A 15,869-nucleotide genomic window follows, 5' to 3' on the forward strand; every position below is an offset into this window, starting at 1 on the left:
GGAAAGTGATGTATTTATAATCACAATCTGGGACAGGAAAGTGATGTATTTATAATCACAACCTGGGACAGGAAAGTGATGTATTTATAATCATAATCTGGGACAGGAAAGTGACAAACTTGTGATCACAAAGTTGTAGAAGAAAATGATACTACAAATGATCACAAACTCTGCCAAACTCAAAACTACTAACTCATTTGTATCATTTCCACTGGATGAAATATAAACTTCCTGCTGTCAGTAACAGACAGTGATTCCTCAGTGCCCTGGTGGTTTGGAGGGAGTAGAGGGGGGACTATTTGATGGATGTGAGGGGAAGGGGGGAATGGCATTATGGTTATTTTGTCCTGACAGAGATAGGGAAGGGAAATTCACACCATATCTGGAGACTGCTGAGACTAGGAAAGAGTTCTGTGTCAAGATTCCCTCACTAGCCCCTTGTAAACAGGCCTGTCATCCTTAGGTCAAGCTGATCACACAGATGGTCACCATCCAACACAGTAAATACTGGGGAACATCATTAGCTCTTTTTGTGCACACAATTCCTTGAAACTTAAGTCATGAATGAAATTAATAAATCAAACACTTTAGATTTCCAAGTTTTTGAATTCAATCCAAGTGTGAAATAGAAATATGTAACTGCCCAAACCTGTAAAACAGTGTTGATCTGGTGTACAAATTGCCAACCTCATCAGTTCATGGTTACTGCTGAGTGTACACAGATGGGTAATGAGACTGACCTTTCACCTTGAAAAGGTCACATGTTGATAATATCCATACCAAATGTGTGGAGTTATTTTTATAGAGGTGATAAGGTAATTAAGTGTCTTTATCATCAAGTTGAGCAAATTATCAAAGATGAAATCCAGGCAATACATTATCATACCACACTGACAGTTCCCGAACTTTGTATCATCAACAGCAATCTGACATCACTAATCTACAGTTATAAATAATCTACTAATTTATTACATTTTCCAATTAACCCAAGGATACTAAATTCATACAAAATTCTTACATATTCATTAAGAAATAAATACTACAGAGGTGAGTAGATCTTTTTAAGAAAAATACTCCAGTAATTCTTTAAGGCATTTTTTTTTTCAGTTGAGTCCTGAACATGATTGTAGTTACTACCATTACTAAGAAATACAGAGGGTTCTCAATATTTAAGACCTATAGGAAAAGCAGGAGCCCAGGACCCAAATATGTAAATCCAAACAATCAGATCTCTGCATATATCCTCACACTGTAACATTGTTTATGTTTATTAGGCTTGTTTTGTCTTTTTTTTTAATCACAATTTCATAGACTCTTTATTTCATCGATAAATATAGCTGTTTAAGTCACCTTATACTTGGTTTTGTGGAAAAAACGAATCTGTGCTGATGCACTTCCAACTAGTCTGGTTGCAGCGTCCTGATGATGAGACAAGCAAGAACTCATTCCTATGATTGTACACTTCGTTATGATCCCCCATTTATACATTTCATTTTATACTTTATATCTATAATTTGTTTTGCAATTTTTTCAATAATTCATTATCAACTTAGCGATTTGCTCTTACATTCATTTCCTGATAAAAATGCATTGATTACTTTTTATGAAATTTAACTATATACTAGTGCTCCCAGTCTGATTTTTTTTAGAAATTGCATGTACCATTCTAAATTCCTATATATAGCTTAAAGTGCATCATGGATAATTATGTACATCAATTTAAATGCTAAAATATTTGCCAGGTACATACATGGAGTCTGGATATACAGCACATTGAACCTGCCCAAGTATATTTAGTGGAATAAGTAACTATAAACCCTACACAATCATGCATGATTTTACAGTCACTGAATACAAATTTGTTGCTTAATTCAATTCTATGGTGAATCTACCTTCATATTATAAAAGAATAGTAAACAGCACCAATTCAAGATGACAGGAATGTAATTCAAGGGAGACCACTCTTGTAGAGAACACATGGTGTACGTTATTTCTATATGAATGTAATGGAATACATTTTTACTATCTTGAATTAATCGTCTTTTTTATGTCAATTCATCAACAATAAAGTCACAAATAGAAAAAATTAAATAAATATTAATGAAAAACACAAGGCAGATCAACTGTAAAATTGACAATACAATGCCTTGGAAAGATATCTCTTGTAATGACGGTAAACTAAAATATAGGCACATTCAATCTATACCATGGTTTGACTATTGATGGGAAGCATTTTCTCATGAAATCCTTTTTCATGAGACACTATACTTGTAGGCTTCAAAAACTTTTTACTGCTTTCATCACTAAACTTGAGGAAAGTCAATTTTCTTTTCCTGGTCTTTTTAAATCAGTCCACTGATTGAAATTTCTCAAAACTTTGAAATTAAGTTAAAATGAAATAAAAATCACAATTTATCTGAGTTCTGAACCTGTTAAATGGGAAGTAATTTGTAGTACTAACTTAAATTCCACAGAAATGTTGCTCTTTAACCTCCACTCTTCCACCTCAATTAAATTTGTACTAAAGATCACATTACACTGACAACATCAACTCCTGCCTTACACAATGTAAAGGCTTTCTAGCATTATTTGGAGTCTGAGATCTCATCAACCCCTTCATTCTTTTGTTCAATACAGATGTAACCCTGGTAAAATACTAGCCACGCTATACTGCTCAACTAGAGAGAACATAACTCTGGTAACAAGAACTTCTCAGTCTTGATCAGTTTTGTTTCAGCCTTGTAAGCCAGAGGTTCCCAGTTAGAATCCTATTGGAAATAATCCATTGAAATAAATAATGAAATCTGTTACACAGTTTAAGTTGAAAAAATGACCACCCTCTATGCTATGTTTAGATTTTTTCTTTGCAAAGCAGAAATATATGTATGTAACAGAGGTCATTATTAATTTCATTGCCTCTGCTAGGAATCAAACCTGGGACCCCTGGCTTACTAGTCTGACGCTCAATCGATCCAGTTATAGAGAAGTTCTCTCTAGCCGAGTGGTATTTTGCAGCTAGTGTTTTACCAGAGTTACATATAAAAAAAATAGTATTTATTATCTACATTCTATTTAAGCATACAGAAAGAACATGTTCATTCTCCTGTATATTCAATTTGGATTCTGTATATAAAACTTTTTTCCAAATGTTTCATTAATTTATTGATTTAACAAGTTCTACATCCACTATTACAGCCTTTCAACAGACCAGAATAGATAAGAAAACGAGATGAGAGGGGAAAGTATGCTAATTCACTCAGCTATATAAACCAACCTAAATGAAGAGCCGTCAATCTAGTTTTCTGGTTTAAAAATTTATAAAACAGAATCAATCTGGGGCACTTTGAAAGCAAGTTATTTAATGTATTTAAAAAAATAAAATGATAGTTTCCATCCTATCCAATATCTCGACGGAAAGTTCCGAGGGCGCTCAGTTTAAACTCTGACGTTAGTTTGACATCTATTTTCCCACGGTGTAATGTTTTTCGGTTGTTGTTGAACAGTTCTGTATCAACAGTCGTTCCTCAGTACAGAGATCCTTCAAGTATTGGATAGGAAGGAAGAACACCGAGTTGACACAATGAACAGTGTAGTTACGAATGAAACTGATTATAGTAGGCCTACTGATGCAAAAATCTTCAAATATTTATATCAAATAAATTTCAATGTTACGTTTTCATTTAAGATAAAGAGTTTGGTTAATGTTTATTCAATACTAACCGTGGTCGCCATAGCTTACAAAGAAGATGTATTGGAAGTACAGCAGAAGATAAATTTCCAGGCCCAGGCCTTTGCGATTCCGCTGTCTCCTTCCCAAAAGCTGATACCGAAGTAATTTTGCACACGTCAAAATATATATTAGCGCAGCTCAGGCACGTGGGTTCCGCTTACACCCGAACAATGTTCACTGGCCTCGGGTACCTTAGTCGGGTGAGTTTTGTTTAGTTAAAAATGCAACTTCCGCCATACCAGTGAACGAAACATGAGTTTTTCATTCAATAAAGTACGCACCTGTCATCCGGCACGTGCTGTGACGTCATCTCTCGGACGAGTTAATCTTTGACAGGGGTCTCACGTTTAATACGTGTTGTAAAATTCTGTTGATGCTAAAATTATTCGCAGTTTCAACAGACGGATATTATTTTGCGGAATAAAAAGTATGCACATATTTTCTCAGTTGGAGCTAGATATGCATATTTAACAGGTAAAAGAGAAAGTAGATGAGGCTCGTTAGCTGAATTCCCACAAGATAAAAGAGTTGACAATTCCATACAAATATTTTCTTCGTCATTTTTTCTGAATTTTGATAGTTTACATTTAAACTTGATTACTTTCGTTGTTCATCTACATTTAGTTTCTTTGTATTTTTTGTTTTTTGTTATTTTTTGATACACTGAAAATTAATTATTATAATGGTTTTGTTCATGGTTCAATTTCATGTCTAAATACTTAAATTTCCACCTTATACCAAATAGACTCCAACACATCTCTCAATTGAACAATTTAAATATAGAGCATGGAAAATATTGAGACGATTCTTAGACAAAAACTAAATCAAATCGCCACAGCTCCTGTATCAGTTCATTATCACCAAAGTAAACCGGCCCTGGCTTAAAGAATATGGCATCCATGCCTCGTTCATGTACCTATTGTGTCGTCTCCTGGTATTTTCAGGCTTTCTGACCTTAATTACCTTTTATTCTCAAGTCCGATGTAATTGGAATGTGACGTACTTTATTGGTGAGGTAATGTTCTTAAACTGGGTCAGAATTTTCCAGAAGGGTAATAATTAGAACCGTTCGTGCTAAGTAAGAATTCTAATCCCACAGACGGGCCGGGTATATGTGTATAACACGTAAAATGTATGCTAGATTTTCGGGCTGCAGATCAGAATTCCGACATTTTCTCTCCAACGATAAACTTTTTTTGTATGTAGTGTAGTATATTCTAACTCCATGATAGTATCTGATATAAGAGGTGTTTTTACCAGGTTTTAATTTAAATACATCTATATTTAGATCTGCATCAATTATACAAAGGGATTGTGCACAAGTTATCAAACTTGATCCCTTCACAATAATATTTAACAATAGTTAATCGACAAGATATATATGTTATGGGACATGTAATGTATATATCATATGTACGGGAGAGAGAGAGAGAGAGAGAGAGAGAGAGAGAGAGAGGGGGGGGGAGAGAGAGAGAGAGATTACAAATACACATCTACATGTCAATATTGATATGTAAACAAGAAAAAAAATGAAAAAAATAGTTTAATCCGACTCAGGCGGCAATCGTCATTGTTACCACTATTCACTGTTCATAACGTTCAAACTTACCAGGTTATGTGACAATTTTGTCAAAGCTTCGCCATGAAGCATATATACAAAATACTGACTTGTGTGAAACGAGAAACAGAAAGCACCCTCCTTATCTAATGTTTCTTACCATAAATATTTACATACCTTCCTCTCATAAGTATTTACATACCTCCCTCTCATAAATATTTACATACCTCCCTCTCATAAATATTTACATACCTCCCTCTCATAAATATTTACATACCTCCCTCTCATAAGTATTTACATACCTCCCTCTCATAAATATTTACATACCTCCCTCTCATAAGTATTTACATACCTCCCTCTCATAAATATTTACATACCTCCCTCTCATAAGTATTTACATACCTCCCTCTGATAAATATTTACATACGTCCCTCTCATAAATATTTACATACCTCCCTCTCATAAATATTTACATACCTCCCTCTCATAAGTATTTACATACCTCCCTCTCATAAATATTTACATACCTCCCTCTCATAAGTATTTACATACCTCCCTCTCATAAATATTTACATACCTCCCTCTCATAAGTATTTACATACCTCCCTCTCATAAATATTTACATACCTCCCTCTCATAAGTATTTACATACCTCCCTCTCATAAATATTTACATACCTCCCTCTCATAAATATTTACATACCTCCCTCTCATAAATATTTACATACCTCCCTCTCATAAATATTTTGATACTTTCCAATCATTAATTTTTACATACCTTCCACTCATAAATATTTACAAACATTCTTCTCATTAAGAACCGTTTTGTACTGTCTTTGTTGTGTCCTTGAGCGAGACACTCAATAGCTCTGTACGGCATGCGACCAGGTACTGTAAGGAGGTTCTACCACAGAATGTCACTGACTGTACACGGGACGATAAACTCGGCAAACAGACTTTACATTGCTACTTAGATGGAGTGAGAACATGAAATAAAATGTGATTATCTAGATATATGTGGGAATCAGCACGTTTGAAATTAGTTAAATTATGTATACTACAAATAAGTACATGTATACATTGAAATTAAATTTCGATTCAACACAAGGTGGACAATTTTCACGGGATTAACCTCACGTGGTGAAAAAGAAATACGTTTTTCTTCTAACCAGTCTTATAGAAATAGGAGTTGTTTCCCTTGCATTTACCTATTATTTCATGACGGTCCTACAGTATCGTTGTTACGACTTCAGTAGTCTCTACCTGGTGTCTAATCCTTCTGTTGTGTGTATCTATATACTTATATATCTCTAATGTTTATATATCATTAAATTATTTGAAATTGAAACTGAAATAAACATTGTCGATAGGGTTCTCTATACCTGGATTTTGACTGTTAAGCTTTGCAATTTGCAAATCTTATATATAAAATATATTCACCTCAGTCCCTGGTTTTGGGGTTCAGTTGTGGAAACTGATAGGCGAGCAATGGACCGGCAGTCGACCTTCTTGAATTTCATGAATTAATCAAGTCATTGCAAATTTTCAAATATAAAGTCAGAAGGCTTCTTTCAAATTTCGTGTGTAGGTTACTCGACATGCCTTCCAGTTCAAGTTAATTTTGGTGATTGGCCAGAAAGGTAAAACTGTGGACAAGTAGATATTCCTGATTTAGTAAGTATTATTAGGTTTTGTTATCGTTAATCTCAATAAAATACTTAATGATTAGTTATGCAAATATCCCTTTGATCCTTACTTTTACATGTTAACTTTTGTTACTGGGTTAAGAACTAAGATGGCCGATAGGTGGGAAACATTTGGATATAACTCCTGATATTACTTACATGTATCTAGATGCATCAGTGTGATCGTTTGAACATTTTTTTGTCCTTAAAGGAAAGAAATGTAGTGTAAATCAGTGGGTGTCACTTAGCAAGATACCATATATGGCAAATTTCAATTAGAAAGCGAATGAATATGACTGCGACAGATTATCTGTGAGCGGTATAGAAATATCCCCCATTTTTTTATATACTAAGACAGCTTAACCTGTATCAATAATTATCAGATATGCCTGTAAAATACAAGCCTTAAAAATCCGTTTATTTTTGATATACAGTATTGATCACCGATTTCTTGCTATTTACAAAAGTAAGAAAAATATCTCTAAAATCTCCGCAAAGATTTTTGTTGAGTTAATCACAACTCATTAGAGAGTATGAGACAAAAACCAATTTAATTTGAAAACATTAGAAATCATAAAAATCGCTTAAAAAATCTAACAAGCTTGCAAAAGATGGATAAAAGTACGAGATTCTCTTAACCTTTCTAAAATAAAAAAAAATGAAAGTAATAAACCTCTATATAGAGAAAGAGAAAATACGAACATGTAAATGAATCAGACTCAAATTCAATAAAACTAGGGCAAAATATACACGAAAGAGCCACGCAAAGACTCCTGAAAACGTAGCAGGAAAGCAAGACCAGGTGTTCCGGAAGATTAAGCATTTTTTGCTTCATCGATGCCCCCCGCCATATGAATCTTGGTCAATCCAAGTAAATAATGTCACATTCTTAAATGAGAACAAGGTATACAACAAAGGAAACAAACAGACAAACTGACCAGCATCAAACATTATACCACTTTGTTGTCGAGTGGATTATTTTCATGCTAAGTTTTAATCATAACGTTTACAAACAAGTAACAGAATGATCGAATTTATTTATTTTTATTGAGAACAGTATCACGTGACAATTATTGGAGACATTCACACGCCGGACAACCATTGTCTGCCTTCTCACCAAGTTTATACCCGTATGTACACGTCATTACACACGTGAGGACGTTGGCGCACTGGTTCGGGGACAATTTCTTCAGGGGTTCTGGAATTAAAATGGAAGCTATGACAAACTTCTTTATATGAAAATGCAAAGATTTATAAATAGAGTACAGGTAAAATATCACGTGTTGTCAAATACAGGTACATGTGTAGGTAACAATTTATAACAGTCTAGTGGTCTATGGTCTGTATATGTATGCAGTGTTGTGTCCTATTATCAAATATTATTATAACCTTCCAATACCACAACAAACCGTATAAACATCTATGTTGTCCATATTCATCTGGACTGCACCAACTTTCCAGGTCTCTGTGCTGCCAAATATTGAGTTGTTTGAAGCGTTCTTAATAGAAGGAGGATATTGTCAGGCACACCTGCCTGTGAAAATCATAGTGTGATGCACATCTACCTCAGACATTTTTAAAATATAGGTTGAATATCAACTACATGTACCCATAGTATAAACCCCAATGTATAAAAGGTCGCTATTTCAATATTCAATATAATTGGTACCATTTATAGGTGGTATGAAATAGACAATATATTGGACGATCAAAAATTTCAACGCAATAACGGGATAAAATCTATCAGACACGAATTTCTGAGATAAAATCTATAAGACACGAATTTCTGAGATAAAATCTATCAGACACGAATTTCTGAGATAAAATCTATCAGACAAAAACTTCTGAGATAAAATCTATCAGACACGAATTTCTGAGATAATATCTATAAGACACGAATTTCTGAGATAAAATCTATCAGACACGAATTTCTGAGATAAAATCTATAAGACACGAATTTCTGAGATAAAATCTATCAGACATGACCTGAGATAAAATCTATCAGAAAAAAACTCCTGAGATAAAATCTATCAGACACGAATTTCTGGGATAAAATCTATCAGACACGAATTTCTGAGATAAAATCTATCAGACACGAATTTCTGAGATAAAATCTATCAGACACGAATTTCTGAGATAAAATCTATAAGACACGAATTTCTGAGATAAAATCTATAAGACACGAATTTCTGAGATAAAATCTATCAGACACGAATTTCTGAGATAAAATCTATAAGACACGAATTTCTGAGATAAAATCTATCAGACACGAATTTCTGAGATAAAATCTATCAGACACGAATTTCTGAGATAAAATCTATCAGACACGAATTTCTGAGATAAAATCTATCAGACAAATCTATCAGACACGAATTTCTGAGATAAAATCTATCAGACACGAATTTCTGGGATAAAATCTATCAGACACGAATTTCTGAGATAAAATCTATCAGACACGAATTTCTGGGATAAAATCTATCAGACACGAATTTCTGAGATAAAATCTATCAGACACGAATTTCTGAGATAAAATCTATCAGACACGAAGATAAAATCTATCACGATCTGAATTTCTGAGATAAAATCTATCAGACACGAATTTCTGAGATAAAATCTATCAGACACGAATTTCTGAGATAAAATCTATCAGACACGAATTTCTGAGATAAAATCTATCAGACACGAATTTCTGAGATAAAATCTATCAGACACGAATTTCTGAGATAAAATCTATCAGACACGAATTTCTGAGATAAAATCTATCAGGCACGAATTTCTGGGATAAAATCTATCAGACACGAATTTCTGAGATAAAATCTATCAGAGATAAAATCTACGAATTTCTGAGATAAAATCTATCAGACACGAATTTCTGAGATAAAATCTATCAGACACGAATTTCTGAGATAAAATCTATCAGACACGAATTTCTGAGATAAAATCTATCAGACACGAATTTCTGAGATAAAATCTATCAGACACGAATTTCTGAGATAAAATCTATCAGACACGAATTTCTGAGATAAAATCTATCAGACACGAATTTCTGAGATAAAATCTATCAGACACGAATTTCTGAGATAAAATCTATATCTGAGATAAAATCTATCAGACACGAATTTCTGAGATAAAATCTATCAGACACGAATTTCTGAGATAAAATCTATCAGACACGAATTTCTGAGATAAAATCTATCAGACACGAATTTCTGAGATAAAATCTATCAGACACGAATTTCTGAGATAAAATCTATCAGACACGAATTTCTGAGATAAAATCTATCAGACACGAATTTCTGAGATAAAATCTATCAGACACGAATTTCTGAGATAAAATCTATCAGACACGAATTTCTGAGATAAAATCTATCAGACACGAATTTCTGAGATAAAATCTATCAGACACGAATTTCTGGGATAAAATCTATCAGACACGAATTTCTGGGATAAAATCTATCAGACACGAATTTCTGAGATAAAATCTATCAGACACGAATTTCTGAGATAAAATCTATCAGACACGAATTTCTGATATAAAATCTATCAGACACGAACTTCTGAGATAAAATCTATCAGACACGAATTTCTGAGATAAAATCTATCAGACACGAATTTCTGAGATAAAATCTATCAGACACGAATTTCTGAGATAAAATCTATCAGACACGAATTTCTGAGATAAAATCTATCAGACACGAATTTCTGAGATAAAATCTATCAGACACGAATTTCTGAGATAAAATCTATCAGACACGAATTTCTGAGATAAAATCTATCAGAAAAAAACTTCTGAGATAAAATCTATCAGACACGAATTTCTGAGATAAAATCTATCAGACACGAATTTCTGAGATAAAATCTATCAGACACGAATTTCTGAGATAAAATCTATCAGACACGAATTTCTGAGATAAAATCTATCAGATTTCAGATAAAATTTCGAATTTCTGAGATAAAATCTATCAGACACGAAAGATAAAATCTATCAGACACGAATTTCTGAGATAAAATCTATCAGACACGAATTTCTGAGATCAGAAAATCTAAAATCTATCAGACACGAATTTCTGAGATAAAATCTATCAGACACGAATTTCTGAGATAAAATCTATCAGACACGAATTTCTGAGATAAAATCTATCAGACACAGACACGAATTTCTGAGATAAAATCTATCAGACACGAATTTCTGAGATAAAATCTATCTGAGATAAAATCTATCAGACACGAAGATCTGAGATAAAACGAATTTCTGAGATAAAATCTATCAGACACGAATTTCTGAGATAAAATCTGTCAGACACGAATTTCTGAGATAAAATCTATCAGACACGAATTTCTGAGATAAAATCTATCAGACACGAATTTCTGAGATAAAATCTATCAGACACGAATTTCTGAGATAAAATCTATCAGACACGAATTTCTGAGATAAAATCTATCAGACACGAATTTCTGAGATAACATCTATCAGAAAAGAACATCTGAGATAAAATCTATCAGACACGAATTTCTGAGATAAAATCTATCAGACACGAATTTCTGAGATAAAATCTATCAGACACGAATTTCTGAGATAAAATCTATCAGACACGAATTTCTGAGATAAAATCTATCAGACACGAATTTCTGAGATAAAATCTATCAGACACGAATTTCTGAGATAAAATCTATCAGACACGAATTTCTGAGATAAAATCTATCAGACACGAATTTCTGAGATAAAATCTATCAGACACGAATTTCTGAGATAAAATCTATCAGACACGAATTTCTGAGATAAAATCTATCAGACACGAATTTCTGAGATAAAATCTATCAGACACGAATTTCTGAGATAAAATCTATCAGACACGAATTTCTGAGATAAAATCTATCAGACACGAATTTCTGAGATAAAATCTATCAGACACGAATTTCTGAGATAAAATCTATCAGACACGAATTTCTGAGATAAAATCTATCAGACACGAATTTCTGAGATAAAATCTATCAGACACGAATTTCTGGGATAAAATCTATCAGACACGAATTTCTGAGATAAAATCTATCAGACACGAATTTCTGAGATAAAATCTATCAGACACGAATTTCTGGGATAAAATCTATCAGACACGAATTTCTGAGATAAAATCTATCAGACACGAATTTCTGAGATAAAATCTATCAGACACGAATTTCTGAGATAAAATCTATCAGACACGAATTTCTGAGATAAAATCTATCAGACACGAATTTCTGAGATAAAATCTATCAGACACGAATTTCTGAGATAAAATCTATCAGACACGAATTTCTGAGATAAAATCTATCAGACACGAATTTCTGAGATAAAATCTATCAGACACGAATTTCTGAGATAAAATCTATCAGACACGAATTTCTGAGATAAAATCTATCAGACACGAATTTCTGAGATAAAATCTATCAGACACGAATTTCTGAGATAAAATCTATCAGACACGAATTTCTGAGATAAAATCTATCAGACAAGAACTTCTGAGATAAAATCTATCAGACACGAATTTCTGAGATAAAATCTATCAGACACGAATTTCTGAGATAAAATCTATCAGACACGAATTTCTGAGATAAAATCTATCAGACACGAATTTCTGAGATAAAATCTATCAGACACGAATTTCTGAGATAAAATCTATCAGACACGAATTTCTGAAATAAAATCTATCAGACACGAATTTCTGAGATAAAATCTATCAGACACGAATTTCTGAGATAAAATCTATCAGACACGAATTTCTGAGATAAAATCTATCAGACACGAATTTCTGAGATAAAATCTATCAGACACGAATTTCTGAGATAAAATCTATCAGACACGAATTTCTGAGATAAAATCTATCAGACACGAATTTCTGAGATAAAATCTATCAGACACGAATTTCTGGGATAAAATCTATCAGACACGAATTTCTGAGATAAAATCTATCAGACACGAATTTCTGAGATAAAATCTATCAGACACGAATTTCTGAGATAAAATCTATCAGACACGAATTTCTGAGATAAAATCTATCAGACACGAATTTCTGAGATAAAATCTATCAGACACGAATTTCTGAGATAAAATCTATCAGACACGAATTTCTGAGATAAAATCTATCAGACACGAATTTCTGAGATAAAATCTATCAGACACGAATTTCTGAGATAAAATCTATCAGACACGAATTTCTGAGATAAAATCTATCAGACACGAATTTCTGAGATAAAATCTATCAGACACGAATTTCTGAGATAAAATCTATCAGACACGAATTTCTGAGATAAAATCTATCAGACACGAATTTCTGAGATAAAATCTATCAGACACGAATTTCTGAGATAAAATCTATCAGACACGAATTTCTGAGATAAAATCTATCAGACACGAATTTCTGAGATAAAATCTATCAGACACGAATTTCTGAGATAAAATCTATCAGACACGAATTTCTGAGATAAAATCTATCAGACACGAATTTCTGAGATAAAATCTATCAGACACGAATTTCTGAGATAAAATCTATCAGACACGAATTTCTGAGATAAAATCTATCAGACACGAATTTCTGAGATAAAATCTGTCAGACACGAATTTCTGAGATAAAATCTATCAGACACGAATTTCTGAGATAAAATCTATCAGACACGAATTTCTGAGATAAAATCTATCAGACACGAATTTCTGAGATAAAATCTATCAGACACGAATTTCTGAGATAAAATCTATCAGACAAAAACTTCTGAGATAAAATCTATCAGACAAAAACTTCTGAGATAAAATCTATCAGACACGAATTTCTGAGATAAAATCTATCAGACACGAATTTCTGAGATAAAATCTATCAGACAAAAACTTCTGAGATAAAATCTATCAGACACGAATTTCTGAGATAAAATCTATCAGACAAAAACTTCTGAGATAAAATCTATCAGACACGAATTTCTGAGATAAAATCTATCAGACACGAATTTCTGAGATAAAATCTATCAGACACGAATTTCTGAGATAAAATCTATCAGACACGAATTTCTGAGATAAAATCTATCAGACACGAATTTCTGAGATAAAATCTATCAGACACGAATTTCTGAGATAAAATCTATCAGACACGAATTTCTGAGATAAAATCTATCAGACACGAATTTCTTATATAAAATCTATCAGATGATACGACACGGGATAAGAACTATGGAGGAGATAACTCTATTTTCCCAGTACATGCTCCTTCTATTCTTGCAGATATATAGCAGCAGACTCGCCTGGTAACAGGTACCAATCAATAGCTCTGATACAAACGTTAGCTATCGGCGATGTAGTCGGTTACAAGTATATACCTTCAGATCACAAAAAACTGTGTAACTCGCATGTAATTGACAGCCAGTGAATTCTACAAGTTAATGAGCCTTATATTAGCACTTGAAATAGGAAGTTTAACTAACAATCGCGGCATTACATAACATATAATTTGTACTGGTTCTCAATTTAATCGGACGCCGGGAACAAGATGAACGATCCCCACTACATCATTTATCTCAACTAATTGACCTGAATGAGTTTCTCATTGTTCCATTACCCTTTACAAATATATGTAGACCATTAGGTGCAGAACACGCAGGCCCCACACAGTCGGTGACCCCTGACCCGGCTAGTCCAACTGCTGACTGGGAACCAATGTTATGTCCTTCCCCTGTTGAAAGAACGTGACCTGGTGAGTGATCACCATTTCCGGTTCCGGTTACAGGAGATACACTTGGCGACGGTAAGAGCGCAATCTGCTGTCCGGATGGAGGTACTACGGCAACAGGTACTTCATCAACACCGCTGTTAGGAGGACTGTGTCCACTTCCGGTCACGACGTTTGGCACACTTCCGGTAACAATTGGAACTTTTACTGTAAAGGTAAAACGATATTTTTTGACTCTTTATGAAAATATACCTGTAGAGGACTAGTAGATCTTGATCAGATAGAACTTTGTGACTGAAAATACAACGCGAAAGTGATAATACATAAACTAAACATTTTCTTGTTGTGTCATAAAAAGCAGTATACAATCAACGTTATGGTTTGTACTTGTTAAAATTCATTGTTAGGACCCTCAAAATGGTTACATAAATTCAACCACCTTTACACAGGCAGTTCGGGCAGTGTTCCGGTGGTGCTGTGGAAATTTCAAAACCGGAAGTGCAAGTGGCGACACATTGCAAAACTTCGGGACAGCTCTTGAGGATCTGCGAAAAACTCCACTTCTCAACTGTAAAACAAAAAAGAAAAAAAGTTACAACACTAAACACAAAATATTAGAGGAAAGCAATGAACACCCAGGTCCAGAAATGTTTCACGAGGACGATCGACACTTTGCTGACCCTCATGTCAAAGCCCTGTTGCTGTATCAAGTGATCACTGTGTCTTTCCGAGTCTAACACTATTGTTTACAAACAGCTGGGATAGATCTAAGAAGTTATCAAGATTTTCAAATGAAACATTAATCTATTTTTCATTCGTTACCCGTTTGTTGAACGGCATGACCAGAACTTCCTGTTGTGCCCAAAGCACTTCCGCTTCCTGTAACGATCGTGGAATGTTGATCTACTGAAATAGGTGAGCATATCACTTTTATTAGGGGACTGAGGAAACATTTCCTCTACGAACAAAGTAAAGTAAATACAATATCGAAAACAGAGAACTTTTCAATCCATGATAAGTTTTAACTGTGGTCTTATATATTCCCTGTCTTATATACGTGTGCCAAATATGATGTATTGACGATGTAGCTTTTGTATCATAGACATGCCTACATTAAAGATTTGGACAACTTCAACTAAACAGTAGTGGATTTACAGAGTGTGTTAGTATTTTATAATAGATTTCAGGAGTTAGTATTTTGGACAG

The sequence above is a fragment of the Ylistrum balloti genome, unplaced genomic scaffold (assembly GCF_031769215.1).
Source record: "Ylistrum balloti isolate Yb309-2 unplaced genomic scaffold, AGI_CSIRO_Ybal_v1 Utg370312, whole genome shotgun sequence".
Classification (NCBI taxonomy): Eukaryota; Metazoa; Mollusca; class Bivalvia; order Pectinida; family Pectinidae; genus Ylistrum; species Ylistrum balloti.